This window comes from Elephantulus edwardii, unplaced genomic scaffold (assembly GCF_000299155.1).
Source record: "Elephantulus edwardii isolate Elephantulus edwardi_28Jun2011 unplaced genomic scaffold, EleEdw1.0 scaffold00282, whole genome shotgun sequence".
In the NCBI taxonomy this organism is placed as follows: domain Eukaryota; kingdom Metazoa; phylum Chordata; class Mammalia; order Macroscelidea; family Macroscelididae; genus Elephantulus; species Elephantulus edwardii.
The window spans coordinates 2983011-2998093 of record NW_006400032.1 but is presented as its reverse complement, the minus strand read 5'-3'; the positions used below and the strand labels follow the sequence as shown (position 1 = coordinate 2998093).

The following is a 15083-nucleotide window of genomic DNA, read 5'->3' as shown; positions in this document are numbered from 1 at the left end:
TTCAGGGGAGGGAACACGTGCCCACCTAGCACAGACTAGAGGTGTGTGCTCCTGCAACAGCACATTCAGCCCTTCAGTACTCCAGGCCCAAATCTGGACACTGGATGACGTTTCCCACAGATGCTGTAAACCAAGCTTGCCTAAACGGGAATCACCTTACCCTCTTTCCCAGCGCTCTTCCTCCATTTTTATCCTTTGTTCTATCCTGTTTGTAGAGAGCACCGGCAGCCTAGTGCCAAGAAGCTGTGCTGCAATCCCAAAGGCACACAATTTGAACCCACTAGCTGGGGTAATCGGGATGGGAGTGTCAGAGACAGTGTGACCGACACAGGACAGAGTAGAGTTTAGGGCTGTTGTAAACAGGGTCACTATTAGTCGGAAGTGACTCGACGGCACATAATAACAACAGCTGCTCTACAGGAGGATGGGCCAATCTCCTCCCATGTGATTACCTCCAAAAACCAGTCAGAGGATCAGTTCTGACTCAAAGGTACACAACCACCACCACCACCACTCCCACCCCCAGCCCCACCAGCATCACCCTCTTTTCCCCCGCTCCCCATTGGTAGTGATTAAGCACTTAGCTGCTTAACAAAAAGGACAGGAGTTCAAACTCAGCAGCCCACCCCTGTAAGGGAGAAGGGGTAGCCTGCTTCCAAAAAGATTTACAGCCATGGAAAATCAGGAAGTTCTATTCTGCCCTACTGGATCACTATGCCTGAGAAGTGACAGCAATGGGTTAACAGGTTATCTTTAAAGAAAAATCACTAGTATTAATTAGAAATAGGGAATATGTTAGTACTAACTATAAGGCTGAGATTATACTGAAGTCTTGATGTAGATTCTCTAAGCCCTACACTTACCTTATGGAGCTGCCTCTTAGTTACGCTCATTTTATAGATGCAAAAATGGAGGCACAGGCGTTAAGAATAAAGTAGCGGTAGGGTTTGAATCCAGTGATTATGATACCAAAATCTAACCACTTAAAGTCTCTTGAATCTCTATTTCCATTATCTTGAGTTCACCCTTTCTTCCAAGTCCTTCATTGCCATCCAACCAATTGCAGAATTACAGTCATTCCTGGTCTGTATTCCTACTTCCTTTACTCTTCCTAGCTGCTATGTGCAATTGCCTTAGAATCAACCTGTAGCTAGCTGAACCTCCAGGCGGTTTTCAGAGGCTGTAAATGGCACAGGAAGAAACTGCCCATCTTTCTTTTCTTCATACAGGGCAGTTGGTAGATTTGAACCACGTGTCTCTCTCTGGGTTAGCAACATAGCTTCTTCTTCCTTGACTTGGGTAAAGAAGTGAATGCCCAAGAGTTTCCATGAGGCACAAGCTGAAACCAGGTGTTTATCACCTCTTTCCTCTAAATTCAGAAATGTCCAGAATATGTTAGTCTTGTCAAAATAGAAAAGAAGAAACCTTTCACTCAAAGGGGAGGAAAAGTTGTTTCAGTAACGGCATTAACTAAAGGCATGTTGTGATGTACTGTTGGAGCCAACCCGCGGCTGATCCTCCAACAGGGCTCAGAGACAGTATCATCTCATGGGAGATTATCCATCTTTCTCCCTCAGAGTGGCTGGTGGACTTGAGCCATGTGCCTTCAGGTTGGCAGCTCAGCTCCTTACCACTAGGCCATCAATAGCTTTCTTGAACTAAAGGCATGTTCTTGTTGTTGTGTGTTGTCGAGTTGCCTGGGATTCCTAGCGACCCTATGTACAACAGTCCTAAACCCTGCTCTACTCCTTGCCTATCTTATTGTCTCCAACACGCCTATCTCCATTACCCCAGTGATTGAATCAATCCATCTCATCGAGGATTTTCCTCGCCTGCATTGTCCCTCCACCCTCCCAAGCATGACGCCCCTCTCCAAGGACTGATCCCGCCTTGCAACATGTCCAAATTATGTCAAATGAAGCTTCAGAATCCTTGCCTCCAAGGACCAGCCATAAAAATCATGTTTGAAAATACCAACTTACAGAAAGAGATTCAAATGGAGAGGCAGGTTCTTTGTTTTGTTAAAACATCCACGCCATACATTGTTAAATAGCAATCCCCTGTAGTGGTCGTTTTAGGGTTGCTTGAAATAATTTCCCCCCCTTTGTTTTCCCAATGGTTTAACAAGCTCTAATTGCTTTAGGGAAGAAATTATAATAAGAATAGCCATTCCCCAGAGTACACATACATGTTACTGATTTACATTGCTATTATAAGCATGTAGTTAAAAAACGTCCAAAAGGTACAGAAAGGTATACACTGAAATCTTTCTCTACTTCCTAACCATAAGTCACCCTCTCCACAGGGGTTATTACAACTACCAGTTCCTTGTTTCTCTTGGAAGGCCCACGTGACCTCCTGGCACATTTTAAAGAAAACGTGACTAACGAAGCTGTTTGAGGCAAATCCTTCAGAACACGTCTATGGCTTAAGGGAAAATACACACTAGTCCCACAACTGACACCATGTGTTTAGGGCAAAGATGTTATTTACTAAAACATTGTGTTTTCCTGACATCTCATTCCCTGTAAGCTTATCTTTCAAAAAAGGAGTAAGAAAGAATTATAGACTAAAACAAGATAACATGAAAGACCACTGGCTATGCCTTGACAATAACGTATCATTGTTTGTTGTTCTTATAATTTAAAAAGGAGGTTTACAAGTATGAAGAGGGGGAACATAAACCCTGGGGCTCACTGGATGCAAATTGGTAATGCGAGGAGATGCTAATGAGAAGTTGGAATCTACTCAGAGGCAGCTGGAACAAAGGCCTGCAGACCCTCCAAAAGTCACTGAAATCCCCAGGAACCAGAAAGACAAAGGGTCAACTCGACAGCAACTGGTCGCAAGCTGGAATAGAGAAAATTGTAAGGAATTGGGAGGGCAAGAGATAAACATGTAACAGAGCTGGGGCTTTCTATGAAGCATTAAGATGTCAATGGAGAATATTAAGAAATAGAAAATTGTAGGGTTCAAATGAAGAGATGTGTGTAAACCACCACGAAGGACTGAGATGTTACCATCTTCTCACCTTAACAGAAACCTCGGAGAAGCTCTCAGCTTGCATTAGGAAAGAATCTGTTTGGATCATCTAAGCAGAAAAGGTACAGCCAGCGCGGCTGCTTTCCTGCCCGTTCAGTTTCAATGAACTTGTCAACTCTTAATCAGCTTGTTATTAATCCTATGCTTGGTTCACTCATCAAAATACATTAACTAATTGCCTACAACATCTCAGGCACACTGCTAAGTGCTTAGAAAGAACTCCCCACGACTCAGCGTGAGGTGAAATAAATCACGTACCCAACATAAAAGTCTAACAGAAAGCATGAAGCAGCAAGCATGACAAGAGTCAGAGGTGGAATTAGGGAAGCTCAGAGAAGGGGTTTACCGAAGCCTGGAGGTGGGGGTGGCAGCCAGGAAGGTGCAATTGAGCTGGCACCATTTGGACTAGGACTGGAAAGATGAGGATTTGGAACCTGAGAGAGATGTGGGGAAAAAACCAATTCCAATATGAGCAAAGGCTCTGGGATGAGGCTTGTACTGAATAGCAAGTAGTTTCCTTTGGCTGGAGCATGGGGCATGTCCAAGCTGTAGGGGATAAAGCAAGAAACAGGCTGGGGCCAGCTGCTACAGACTCCTGACGGCCATGCAAAAAACGGGAGCTTTCCTCGAATGGCCAGCGGAGACCCCTTCAAGGTATCTGAGGAAGGAATGATGTGATCATTAGGAAAATCAAACTGGCAGAGCACAGGGTCGGTTGAACTGGAGGCAAGAAGCCGAGCTGTAGGCTTCTGCAATCATCTGGCCGGGAGCTAATCAGGGCTTATCCACTACATCACCAGTTCTCATGACAACCCCATAAAATAGCTTGTTATCTGTATCTCACAGGTGACTTTGGGAGGTTAAGTAGCTTTCCCCTAGATTTGCTGTTTTGTGTGGGAGAGCCATTCTGAAGCTGAAGGCCGTTGTTAAGAGGCACAATTTAAGACACACAAGCAAGGACAAAGCAAGAGATGCAAATGTAGCTGAGATTTCATGCCTGGGTAACTACGTGCCACAGTGCCAAGGCCATACTTAAAGACTCATTAAGGCATAAACAGGTCAAAGACAAACCATTCTGGAATGAAGGAAGCCATCAGCATGACGCTGAAGAAAGTCCACTATCACAGTCATTTCTTTAATGTCTACAAAGGGGGGACAAGATTGTCACCATTTGATGACTGATGGCGGTTACCACCTACCAGGCAGGGTTACACAAGCAAGTAAAGGACCACATGCACGTAACTGCAGATGTCAAATCCACAGGCCTGGTTCCCCGGCCAGGTGGAGATAACAGTCCCAACTCATGCACTTGCCATTTCTAGTCATACATCATGGTCATGGTTACCAGGACCCAACTTTTAAGTGAGGAGTTCTGGTGGCGCGGTGTGTCATGTGCTGGGCTGCTCAGCTGCTCCGAGAGACAAAGGTGGGCAGTCTCCTCCCTTACAGATTGACTGTTTCAGAAACCTGAGAGGGGGGTCGCTGTAAGAACAGGGCAGTGCAGTTTACAGATCATGGGACTATTTCAGGTTCTTCACACAGGTCTGAAGACAAAAGCACATCGACCGCAGGCCTGCTTGGAAGCGGTAACCTACTTTCAACTTATTTCTGGGGTCAAAAGGCCTTTATCCTGTGGTTGGCGGAAATTCAGAAAGACCTCAAAATGTCATCCAAAGTCAAAACTCAAAATTGGAGTTAGGGTTCCTCTGGAGACTTGAGCTGACCACAAGCCAGGTGCTTTAAGATGTACGGTCTATTACAGCCATTAGCAGAGAGAAATAAAGACACTGGATTGAGGGGAGATGTCTGAGGGTGACTTAGGACAGAATGTGCTGAAAGTACTTGCTCATGGCCAAATAACCATGTTTTAGCTTGTCCAGGGGGCTTCTATGCCTCTTCTTTGGCATCTCTGCCTGCCCTACACTTTCCTGTTTGCCTACCCAAGCTCGGCCAGCCTACGAGTTTTCGTACATGAATTCCTGCTTGGTCTGTGAGCACTTCTCATCATTTCCCGACAACAGAGCTATGGCTGCTAGTTCAGTGTGTCCTTCTCGCTCCACGGTGTACCCCGGTTCCTTGCGCTTGGCTGTGTCCTAATTGCTCTAAAAACCCAGCTGGCATCTAGTTGATTCCAGCTAATACCATCCCATGCCAGAACAGAGCTGTGTTCTGTAGCGTCTCCAATGGATGGTTTGTTCAGAAGCAGATCTTTCTTCTATGGTCCATCTGGTTAGACATAAATCTCCTAACCATATTAGAGTTGGCTCTACCCAAGCATCTAACTAATCATTATCATCTGTCCTGGGGCACTAGCCCTTCTGCCCTTTTCCTTTGACTGCAGGCCCGTGGTTCTGCCCTCCTCCAGGTGCTCTGTTCTTTATGAGATAGTCAAGAGAAAGGAAATACAGATTGTACAAAGATGCTCACCAGGGTCATTAGACACCACAGATGACTCACCACTGTGTCCTTCTAATCACAGAGTAGACTCTTCATAATAGAAGGTCTGCATGCAAACGTGTATTTGCTGCATTATTATGTTAAACCTCAACTGATGGATGGGAATTTAGCACACCCCGGATGATGACTATTGTAGAGGGATTCATGAGGACCTTTGTCTGTTGAAAGGGTTGGGAGGAGGACTAGCCATGGCTAGCTACTAACATTCAGATGCAAGGGGCCAAATGAAGTCAAAGCCCTGGGAACATTGAGTAAGATCTTCTCGAAAGAGAACACATGGGGATCGGTAATCATCAGTTCTGACTAACAATGAACTGTTGGGAGTAGATGATATGATAACCACAGTTAATCTAAATCTGAAAGAGCAGGGACAGATTTCTCTTTTCCATCAGTTAACGTGCACTTATCTCTGGGTTCTTTGCCTGCTTTGGTCTGTCATGCACAAACTGTTCTGTTCTAGCTACACAGTATTCCTGTGGTGTCACATATTTCTTCTTGTTCTTGACAATGATTACCTCCATATGTAAATAAATTCAACTCCCATCCAATTCCGTAAGTGGTGGTAAGACCTTGGATACTCTCCAGAGAACTGATGTGCTCCTTACCCGTAAGGCATATATCAGATCCCAAACAAGTGAGACTTGCAGCTTGAATCTAAATAACTGAAAATTAAATCATCGGTCCTACTTTTTAAAGAGTCCCCCATATAAAAGAGACTTAAGAACATTCAAACACATTAAGATAGTGTCTTAAAATAACAGAAATCTGTACAGAAAAGTTGTAGGCAATTCATTGCAAACATCCCTCTTTCTCTCATTGTTGTACAACTGGAAATGAGTCAGAGCTGACTCTCCAACAGATTTTCAGAAGCTGTAAATCACCCAGGAAGAGAATGACTGTCTTTCTCACAAGGAGGAGCTGGTAGATTCGAATCGCCTACCTTTGGGTTGATATCTAGCATGATGAAAATCTGAAACAAAAGTCTCTCTCTCTCTCTCATTGTATTGAGTTAAACCCAACTCATAGCTGACCTGTGCTGGGTCTTCAAGGCTGTGAATGGCACAGGCAGATACTGTCCATCTATCTTCCTTGGAGCAGCTGGTGGATTTGAACCACGCTTGGGTCAGCAGTACGATTTCCTGCAGAGTATGCCCACAGAGTTCATGAAATAAAAGAATAATGGCTACATTATATTATAACCAAGTAACAGAATCTTACAGCCAGAAAATGACACTAGCCACCAAGCAGAATTCTTCATAAGAATTATGAAGTTGGGCTTAGTCGGGCTGCCAATCCGCAGGTTTGGATCCACCAGCCGCTCCAAAGAGGAAAGATGGGTAATCTCCTCCCATGCTGTAGGGTCAGCTCCAACACACAGGGATACATCTCAACACACAGGGATACAACACTCAAGGATACACCATAGTGTACTGAGAGAGTGACTCTAACAGTGGGCTCAAGGGTGTCAGAGATGATGAGGATGGCACAGGACAGGGCAGGGCTGAGATCTGTTGTTCACCGGGTCACTAGGAGTCATGGTCAACTCGCCAGCACCTAACAACAGAGTTCATTAATCTTTTCATGCAAACAATCATTATATAATTATCACCAAATATATGGAAGGTGTTACCTTATTTTTATATATGTATGTGTGTGTGTACACACACACACACACACACACACACGCGCGCGCGCGCGCGCAAATCCATCCAAGGCAGTCTCTAATCCTGTGGAGAAGACAATAATTTAAATTGGATGTTCCCATCAGAGTGAAAGGAATTGTTAACTAGTGACTTGAGAGAGGGAGGTAGGTGGAGTTGAAAGACTTCACACAGACGTGACACACTGACAATGGAAAGCATCAGACTGAAATCTTGAGAGACAAAGAAAACAGCACAATTTTAGTCTATCAGACTTAGTAAGCAAGGACTGACTATTAAGAGTAGCATAGGTGGGAGGGGTGGGCAGGGGGAAAAGAGCAACAATCAATGAATGGAAATCTAAAGTCTCTGTTAATTTTCATTAAAATAAATAATAATAGAATATAAAAAAATAGTAACATCAACAAAACCCAACATAAAACAAGCTGTTTCCCATGGTTCTTTACATATCAAGATTAGAGTCAATGTTTTAAAATACTGAAATTATAAATGGCAAGGACCTTATAAAGGGAAATTGTTTAAATCATGATATGAAACGTGCCTATTAAAACGAACATAATAATAAATAAATTTCTTTTAAAAAATGGATTGTAAATTTTCCTCCCGGAAATCTGGTCATGTCTCTCATATTTACCTGTACAGCCTTGTCGTATATACTCTTCACGGGTGATGAACGAACTCAAGAAACTGCCACCACACCACAGACCACTTTATATGATTTAAAGTAGTTTTGCCTCATAAATTTGTATAATGTTATTCTGCACTGAATTGTGTCTCCCAAAAGTAGAAGCCGTAAACCAAACCCTATATCTATCTAGAGGCAATCTTGTCCCACGCAATTTACAGCCTCAGAAGTCACTGGATTTTCTATGGACTCTCAGGGCCCAGCTACCAGTCAGTTCCAACTTGAAGGCAATGAGAATTATCTATAGATGTCATTCCATTTGGAAACAAAGGCTAATGCTACATGAATAAGGCTAATCAGCATAGCATGTGTCTTAAATTAAACCACTTTTGAGATATAAAAGGAGCATAAATAAGCATAAATTAAGCAAGTAAGCCTCCCCTATGGAAGAAAGACACATTCCCAAGACCACCACTGAAGCTCAAACAGGATTTCTCCCACAGGGAACAGCTCTTTCTCTAGCACTGGAGGCTAAAAAGGCAATCCCCAGCCTTTAAACTGTGAGAAAAGAAATATGGTAACTAATGCCACCTGCCATACGCGTACAAGAAGTAGAGTGAATACTACTATCATTCAGATATATGCACCAACAACCAGAGCCAAAGAATAATAAATAGATGATTTCCACCAACTTTTACAGTTGGAGATCGATCGAACATGCTGTCAAGATGCTTTGATAATAATGGGTGACTGGAATGCAAAAGTTGGGAACAGAGAAGAAGAATCAGTAGTTGGAAAACATGCACTTGGCGAGAGAAATGAAGCTGGAGACAGAATGACTGAATTTTGCACAATGACCTATTCATTGCAAATACGTTTTAAAAGAAACATAAACGCAGGTTATACACATGGATTTCACTTGATGGTATGCATAGGAATCCGATCGATCATATCTGCAGAAAAAAACCGCTGGAGAAGCTCAGTATCAGCTGTGAAAACAAGGCCAGGAGCTGATTGTGGAACAGACCACGAGCCACTCATATGCAAGTTCAAGCTGAAGCTGAGGAAAATTAAACCGAATCCACGGGAACCAAAATATAACTTTGAGTTCATCCCACCTGAATTTCAGAACCAGCTCAGGAACAGGTTTGAGGCCTTGAACACTAATGAGTGAAGACCAGATGAGTTGTCAGAGGATGTCAAATGTATCATCCAGGAAGAGTGCAGGCGGTCATTACAAAGACAGAAGAGGAAGAAAAGATCAAAATGGATCTCAGAAGAAACTGAATATTGCACTGGAGTGCAGAAAAGCCAAAGCACAAGGAAGAATTCAAGATACTAAAGAGCTGAACAGAAGATTTCAAAAGGCAGTGCAGAATGACAAAGTAAAATTACAATGAAATGTGCAAGGAGCTGGAGTCAGAAAACCAAAAGGGTTGAACTCGTCCAGCATTTCTTAAGCTCAAGGAACTGAAAAACAAATTTAAACCTCGAGTTGCTATAACCAAGGATGCTTTAGGCAGAATATTAAATGATCCAGGAAGTATTAAAAGAAGATGGAAAAAATATACTGAGTCACTGTATCAAAAGGAACTGGCAGACACAGAAGAATTTAACGAAATCACATACGAGCAAGAGCCTATGGTGATGAAGGAAGAAGTTCAAGCTGCTTTGAATAGCAAAAAATAAGGCCCCAGGAATAGATGGTACAGCAATTGACATATTTCAGCTAACAGATGCTGCCCTGGATGTGCTCACCAAGCTGTGCCAAGAAATCTGGAGAAAAACCATTTAGCCAACTGATTGGAAGAGATCTATATTTGTTCCCATTCCAAAGAAGGGTGACCCAACAAGTGTGGAAACTACAGAATGATATCATTGATTTCACATGCAAGCAAGATTCTACTGACGATTATCCAAAAATGACTGGAACAGCACATCAGCAGAGAACTGTCAGAAGTCCAGGCTGGGTTTAGAAGGGGTCATGGTACTAGGGATATTGCAGCTGATGTTAGACAGACCTAAGCTGAAAGCAGGGAATACCAGAAGAATGTCTATCTGTGTTTCATTGATTATGCAAAGGCGTTTGACTGTGTGGATCATAAACTGTGGCTGACTCTGAGAAGAATGGGAATCCCAGAACACTTGCTCATTCTAATGCGAAACCTATACTTGGACCAGGAGGCACTCGTCAGAACAGAGCAAGGAAATACTGCATGGTTAAAAACTGGGAAAGGCGTACGCCAGGGATGTGTCCTATCACCACACGTTTTCAACCCGTATGCAGAACAGATTATCCGGGAGGCTGGGCTCTATGAGAAATGTGGGGTCAAGATTGGTGGAAGATCTATCAACAATCTGTGTTATGCAGATGACACAACCCTGCTTGCTGAAACTGAGGAGGACCTGAAATGTTTGCTGCAGAGGGTCAAGGACTGCAACCTTCAGTATGGATTGAAGCTCAATGTCAAGAAGACAAAGATTTTCACCACTGGATCAATTGGCAGCATCAGGATGGATGGTGAAGAGATTGAGAGTGTTCACAGCTTCAGTTTGCTCGGCTCCACAGTCAACACTCTTGGCACCAGCAGCCAGGAAATCAAAAAACGTATTGCGATGGAAAATCTGCTGTTAGAGACCTCTTCAGGGTACTGAAGAGCAATGGTGTCACTCTGAAGACTAAGGTGCACCTGGTACAGGCCATGGTCTTTGCAATCACTTGTTATGCATCAGATAGTTGGACAATGACAGGAGGATAGAAGGAGAATTGATGCCTTTGAGCTGTGGTGCTGGAGAAGAATATTGAATGTACCCTGGACTGCCAAGAAAACAAACCGATTCATCCTGGAAATGGTTAAACCAGGTTGCTCCTTGGAGGCAAGGATTCTGGGGCTTTGTCTGACATACTTTGGACATATTATAAGGAGGGACAGGTCCTTGGAGAGGGACATCATGCTTGGGAGGGTGGAGGGACGGCGCAGAAGGGGAAGACCCTCTATGAGGTGGATTGATTCAGCGGCTGGGGTAATCAGAATGGGTGTGTCAGAGGCAGTGAGACTGGCACTAGATAGAGCAGGGTTTAGGGCTGTTGTACATAGGGTCGCTATGAGTCGCAAACAACTCGACGGCACATATCACCACCACCACCCACTTGTGATCCTTCTGTTCCAGCAACACTAACAAACCAAGACAGGGGTTATGCCACCATTCCACATTACAGATGAGGGAGCTCTGGTGCAATCCCAAAGGCAGGCAGTATAACTCTACCAGATGATCCGAGGGAGAAAGATGGATTATCTCCCTCTGTGCAACTACCTGCTTCTGAAAACCCCCTGGCGGGTCAGCTATGAGTCAGCTCTGACTCGCCAGCAAGCACTAGGCACCTTACAGACTTCAGGGGAAGCATGACGTTACTCAGGAGACTCTATGTTCCCTTTGAGTGCAGATCCCATTGGGACCCTTTTCCACCATCCAGTTTCCTCCCAGAAAGCCGCCTTGCTCACAATCCGTGCAAAGTCTTAGAATGATTTTCCGTAAGATGCTCCATAGCATGTCTCAAGCTGATGGGAATGTGGCATCCAAAGGAAACCAATGAAGTAAGGAAAGTGCGGTGGGGGGACCCATGGCAGAAGGAACCCAACCCCTATGAACAGACTTGGTTCTGATCTGACCTCAATCTCGGGCTGAGAGCCACTACATATTCAGAATCAGGGACTCACTGACTAATACAAAGATGTCTGGAAAGCAAAGGTAAAGGATCACGTCCTGGGGAGTAAGCTTCCTCTCCTGTGCTAACATTCTGAACCTCTGAAAGTGAAAACACAGCTATTGCCCAAGGAGCAGCTTAGGATGAAATGTGGGGTCCTAAATGCTATGCAGAAAAGTCACAAGTATTAGGGAGTTGGCAGTCTGGCATCTAGGAAAGCACATAAAGTGCAAAATAATAAATCACTATTGCTCCTACATGGTGTAGACCAAGGGAACCTCTCCACTGATTCAAATCTGCTGGCCATGCTGAGGGTGACCATGGACGTTCTCTACTCTGGTGATTGACAGGCTTGGACACCAAGAGTCTTTCAGAGCCAAGAGTCTCAGAAACCCTGCAAAGGGCCAGAAAGGTATTTGTTTAAGATGAGTAATCATTTTACTCCAACAATTTAGATTATCATAAAATATGCTTTAAAGATTGCCGAATGTGGTACTACTTTATGTTTACTTTTAATATATAAAAGAATATTTTATTACCGTAACTCCTTATCAAAGAGAGATAAAACTCATAAAGCAGAATTGGCTGACAAAAAAGAGGTAGTCACACACTTAACCAATGGGGAGAAAAATTTTTCATTTCATTTAGAAACCAAAAGGAGACAAAAATTTACTAACAACTAAAAAAAGTTTCTTAAAATCTAACATGGGTAGCAGCTGCTGTGTACCACTGAGTCAGTGCTGAGGGACAGCAGGCCCAGTGGACAGAGCAGAACTGTCCCACGGAGTATCCTAGGGGATATCTTTTGTGGGAGAAAATCACCAAATTTTATCCTCACCCAGAGCAGTTTTAAACTAGCAGCCTTTTTGTTTGTCTAAGCCACCACCAAGGCTCTTGACCTGAAAGTTAAAAAAAAAAAATCTTGTCAAATGAAAATCAAAACCTAATGAGAAGTCATAATCTATCTAACTACTGGGGGGAGGAAGAAGTAGCTAATGTAACACTGGGTGGACTATGCCATCAGAAAGCCACAGAATAAGAAATATTTTGTCATCAGGATTACTGCACACTCCTTTCTTCTGTCCTCAATTGCTATAAATATTCATCAGTGCCAATCTAGTTAATGGAACATTCTCCAGAGATGTTAATATCTGATACTGTTGCTTTTATTAAAGAGAAAACAGTATCCAATTACTTCAAAAGTAGATGGCTTCTGAAGAGCACTGTGCTTTGCTATTCTCAAAGTAATTAAAAATATCTAATAAATTATGAATTCTTTGCTACTAATAGAAGCATATAGTTGTAAGATTCATGTTTACCTTCTTTTGTTAAAAGCTAGACAAGAAATATCTTCAAATGAAAGCAACAAGAATCCAAAGAAGTACATCTTGAAATGTACTAATTCTTTTTCAACATTTTCACAAAAGGTCTGTGGTATTTCTGTTATTAAAGTGGATTTCTTCTAACTACACTTTTCCCCTTATCATCAGACTTCACTTATTTGTCCTGTTCAATCAGTTGCTGTCGAGCTAATTGAGTCTGCCTTGAAATGCCCCATGTATGTGTCAGATGCGTTCCCCAGGGTACAAGGGCTGATTTTCAGAAATAGATCAAGGTCTTTCTTCTACAGCACCCCTGGGTTGACCTGAACCTCAAAGTCATCCATTAGCAGTAAGCTTATTGTTTATTACCCTCTTGTGCCACCCAGCAACTCCTTTGGAAAGATACAAAAGCTAAGCAGCCTTAAATATGAAGCTAAATATCCTTTAATATGAACTGCATCTCAGCATCAACAAAACAATTCTTCACCACTGAAGCAACAGGCACCATCATGATAAATGGAGAAATGATTGAAGGTGTCAATAATTTCATGTTATTTGTATTCACAAGCAACACTCTTGGTATCAGTGGTCAAGAAATCAAAAGGCATGTTACAATGGGGAAAACCTGCTGTCAAGGACCTCTCCAAAACGCTAAAGGGCAAAGACTGCAGTTTAAAGACTAAGGTGCACCCCATCCAAATTGTAGTCTTTTCAATTATTTGCTAAGTATCAGTAAGTTGGACAATGAATAAGGATGACAGAAGAATCAAAGCCTCTGAATTGTAGTGCTGGAGAAGAGTACTGAATATCCCCATGGACTCTCAAAAGAACAAATAAGTTCATCTTGGATAGAGTGCAACCAGGGTGCTCTTTGGAGGCAAGGATGGTGACTTTCACCAACCCTGCCTCCAAGGAGCACTCTAGTTTCACTTTCTGCAGAATGTATCTGTTTCTGCTCCTGCTGAATGGAGAAGGGACCTGGGGGGTGGGGGGAGGAGAGTAGGTAGCTGTGCAATTCCTCACCTAGTAGGCCACTGAAGCCCCCTTCTCCATTCAATATAGCCAACAGCATGAAATCGATTATGTGAGTAGAGTGGTGGGAATGAGTGTGTTGGAGACAGAGATGTTGGCACAGGATAGAGCAAGGTTTAGGGCTCTTGTACATAGGGTTGCTATGAGTGGCAAGCGACCCAATGGCACACAACAACAACACTAAATTTATCATTCTAAGACTGGGTCAAGTCTGAATAACCATGATCTCATGAGCACACAGCACAACAGCTAACACTCCCTACAACCGGGAGAAGATAACATAGATGAATGGGATCTTCTAAGACTCAAATCCCTATGCACATCCAAAAACTTCTCCAGTAGGGTAAAAAGGGAAGCCACTGACTGGGAAAAAGTATTCGGTAATAACATATCAGATAAGGGACTTATATCCAGAATTTATGAAATACTTGAGCACCACAACAAGATAAAGGTAAATAATCCAATAGAAAAATGGGCACAGGATATGAACAGGCACTTCACCGAAGAGGACATTCAAATGGGTAACAAGCACATGAAGAAATGCTCAAAATCCCTAGCCCTAAGAGAGATGCAAATTAAAACAACTATGAGATATCATCTCACCCCAGTCAAAATAGCAAAATTTAACAGCAAGCAACAAATGCTGGCGAGGTTGTAGAGAAACTGGAACCCTTATTCACTGTTGGTGGGAGTAAAATGGTGCAATCCCTGTGGAAAGCAGTATGGCGCTTTCTCAAAAAGTTGCAAATAGAGATACCATTTGACCCAGCAACTCCACTACTGGGAATATACCCTGAAGAGAACACAGCTGACATCCAAGCAGATATATGCACACCCATGTTTATTGCAGCTTTGTTCACAATAGCAAGGATTTGGAAACAACCTAAGTGCCCATCAACAAACGAATGGCTAGAGAAGCTGTGGTATATTCGCACAATGGAATACTATGCTGCACTGAAAAACAAGGAACTCATGCAATATGATTCAAAATGGTTGACTCTGGAGAACATTATGCTGAGTGAAATATCCCAGTCACAAAAGGACAAATATTACATGATGCCACTGTTGTAGAATGGGACTAACCTTGGGGTTGGGGAGAGAATGAGTAAGATGGGTTCAATAATGTATACTGCACTGAAACAGAAGAGGGAGAAAACTGTTTAAAAGAGATATGTGACTAGGTATTTCTGTCATCACAGGAGTCTAGAGCGAGGGCTACATGGTGGAGGGGACCTGGG

At 43.0% G+C, this 15083-nt stretch overlaps 1 protein-coding gene across 1 annotated transcript in view; it reads right to left on the bottom strand.

Annotated features, from left to right (window-relative positions):
* LAPTM4B (lysosomal protein transmembrane 4 beta) overlaps nt 1-15083 on the bottom strand; it is a 66239-nt gene that overhangs the window by 39368 nt on the left and 11788 nt on the right. The gene's annotated exons all lie outside the window — the stretch shown is intronic.